This window comes from Oratosquilla oratoria, chromosome 21 (assembly GCF_046742065.1).
Source record: "Oratosquilla oratoria isolate Oo_2021 chromosome 21, ASM4674206v1, whole genome shotgun sequence".
In the NCBI taxonomy this organism is placed as follows: domain Eukaryota; kingdom Metazoa; phylum Arthropoda; class Malacostraca; order Stomatopoda; family Squillidae; genus Oratosquilla; species Oratosquilla oratoria.
Window position 1 is genome coordinate 57,683,732 of NC_134797.1, and position 3,335 is coordinate 57,687,066.

At 47.8% G+C, this 3,335-nt stretch overlaps 1 pseudogene; it reads left to right on the forward strand.

Annotated features, from left to right (window-relative positions):
• The first annotated feature begins 204 nt into the window (after positions 1–204).
• LOC143036647 (uncharacterized) lies at positions 205–1,556 on the forward strand (annotated as a pseudogene).
• The last annotated feature ends 1,779 nt before the right edge of the window (positions 1,557–3,335 follow it).

Here is a 3,335-nt window from a genome sequence, read left to right on the forward strand (position 1 = left end):
TTACTAAATATTTTATATAAATGTGTTATCTTTGTGTTTTATTACTGTTTTTTAGTATCTAATGCTTTTTTGCAAGTACTGTCATGAAGTGTTTTAGCTCTAGTTTATCGACCGTCCCAACCAGATCTCCTGCACCTCTGTGGAGCTCTATATAAACCTAGCCTGTCAAGATATGTCATATCACATTCATTGAGCTACTCAACCATGCCAGCTGAGCTCGAAGTCATCACATCATCTAGAGGGGCCCAGAAGATCTGTCTGGATGGTTTCATGTACACCAAGAAGCATGTTGCCAAGTCAGTTGATGAGATCGTTTGGCGGTGTGTCAAGCGTTCCTCTACCCTATAGTACCTTGCTCTCATCAAGACCACCAAGACTGTCAGTGAACCTCGGGTCACAACCACCTCGCTGATGCAGTTGGATGCCAGGTGGAGAAGACTCGCCAGTCCATGAAGAGGAAGGCTGCTACCACCAACGACCGTCCCAACCAGATCCTCTCCTTCACGGTTGCAGAGCTTCCAGAGGAGGTCAAGGCACGCATGCCTAAGGCCGACTCTACGAAGCGTGCCCTGCGTCGCATCCGGGCTGAGCACCGTACGAGGGATCCTCAGTCTCTGCAGGATCTGGTCATCACCGGCGACTGGGCATCCAACCTCCACTATGACAACGGGCAGGAAGCAGATGAGCGCGTCATCATCTTCACCACCCCACGTCATCTGGAGGAGCTAGCAGCCTGTGACGACTGGTGCATGGATGGCACCTTCTCCATTTCTCCAAGACTCTTCACCCAGCTCTACGTGATCTAGGGTCTGTCACACGGCGTCTACCTTCCTTTGGTCTACACCTTGCTGCAACACAAGACACAGACCATTTACAATTTCTGTGTTCTTGAAGAGGGTGGCTGTGATCCCAGCACAGTCATCATTAACTTTGAGCAACCTGTGGAGCTGGCCCTGTGGGTGGTCTTTGGGAAGGAGGTCCAGGTCCGGTTCTGCTTCTTCCATCTGAGCCAGTCTATCTGGAGGCAGATCCAGGGCCTGGGGCTGAAGAACCTGTACGAGTCTGACAACGAGTTCCACCTGTTCTGTGGGCAGCTGGATGCCCTCGCCTTCCTTCCCCCAGAGGACGTCAACTCAGGCATGGCACACCTACGCTCCACCATGCCTGATGATGCTGCAGCACTCATTGAGTACTTCGACTCAACCTACGTTTCCGGCCAGCTCCGCCACCGTCGTGACGTCCACTCCAACGCCAGGCCTGGAGTCATCAGGCCAGTGCGCTTCAACCACACGCCGCCCATGTTTCCACCTGAGAAGTGGAACATACACCATGCCACCCTCAACAACCAGCCCAGAACCAACAATGTCTGTGAGGGCTGGAACAACAAGTTCTTCAGCCTGGTGGGACACTCAAACCCCACTGTCTGGAAGCTAATTGAGTGCCTGCAGGCTGAGGCTGCCACCGTCGATGGTGTCCTGCTCCAGGAGGAGCGTGGGATCCGCCCTTCCAAGCGTGGGAAGATGGTGTACCAGGAACTTCGGGTCCGCCTCCACAATCTCGTGCTTGACATCCAAGACAGGCAAAAAGACCATCCCTGCCTTCCTTCGTGGCATAAGCCACAACCTCCGCGGAGGACAACCCAACTTGTAAATAATTGTGCTGTTTTGTGCTTGTATTTTGTACATTTTACTGTGATTTTTTCCACTTGATTTCTGTAAATATATGTCCAATTTATGCTGTGATATTATATAAAAGTTATATTATATAAAAAAAAAATTGTAGTCACTTTTTAACCCATGTCCCAAATATCCTAGTCACCGTAGCCCAAATGTCCTGCGTTGCAGCTTCGTGGCCCAAATATCCGTTCAGTATGTTGACCACCCCAAATTGAATGCAGACCCGTTGATTTGGCCTAAACACTTGGGATAAAGGTCATCGTTATTTTTTTCAGACTTGCCAATTTCTCAAATCCACTCAGTTTTAGGGTATATACCATGACCACTTGCTTCTATTATCTATTATTTCTTGATTATTTTTGTCACCCTGTTTTTATTTCAAACATTTGCTCCTTTGTGTATTCACCTCGGATCTGCTGCAGCCTCTTTTCGAGACAGCCAGACACCACCCTACGGCAGTGAGCTCAGAGCTCATTATTAGCAGATCTCTGGGTAGGTCTGAGACCACTCACACTCCACACACCGGGAAATGCAAGGTCACAACTCCTTGACTAACGTCCCGTACCTACTCGCTGCTAGGTGAACAGGGGCTACACGTGAAAGGAGACAAACCCAACTTGTCTCCGCCCGACCGGGGAATCGAACCCCGGTTCTCCGGCTTGTGAGGCCAGTGCTTTACCAATCCGCCACCGGGCCGTGTGTGTGTATTTACCTAGTTGTATTTTACGGGGTGTGTGTGTGTGTGTGTGTGTGTGTGTGTGTGTGTGTGTGTGTGTGTGTGTGTGTGTGTGTGTGACGTAAACATAATTGTTCACGAAACTTGTGGAACCTATGAAACGAAGTGTTAACGTGCTGCAGGTTGTGTTGGGGCACATTGCAAAAATATTAAATGCGTCACGTTATACTACCAATCATACTTTTATGAGTGCCCAAAGACGCAGTGTTGCAGAACCAGCATGCATACCGATGATTGATACACCATCTATGCCATAACTGTGCCGCCTATTCGCACATCTTGGCTGTTGTCAGAGATATTTAGGGAGTCGAGATTACTCCCAGAAGATGATGAAAAATATCACTATCGTTGAATATCGTCTGTTTTGCTACAGGGCGATGTACTGAATTCGTGATGTTATCAGAACTAATATCAAGAGATGGCGCTGTATGCGTCCTAGGATCCAGATTAGCAGACGACGAATATTTTCGTCAAAAAGGCTCTGAAATAATACTTTTGAGATAAAATACTTGTTGTAAACGTGGTCCTCGTGAATATAAATAACATTACAAAAGATAAAATGCAGAGCTGCACCTGGGCTTGGTGGTTACCTCTAAGTCCGTCTCATTGGTTTTCGCCAAGATACCCACACTACATTTAAATTTCATAGAAAATGCGTCCCACTACGAATTCAAGCCAGGAACCACTCTTGTAGTCTTGCTCACCAGTTTGATGACTCGGTCAAAATTACTACAGACATTTCTGCCCAGCCAGCCCATTACAAATTCCAATTACCAAGTCAACTGTAGTCCCACAACAGTTACGCGCGCATTCTCGATCTCAACAACATTGCATACCACCTCCTCGTTCAGCCTCACGCAGATGGATTGCAATTTTTGCTCTCGTTCAACTCATAATGCAAACAGCTGTTTTAAGAGAAATCA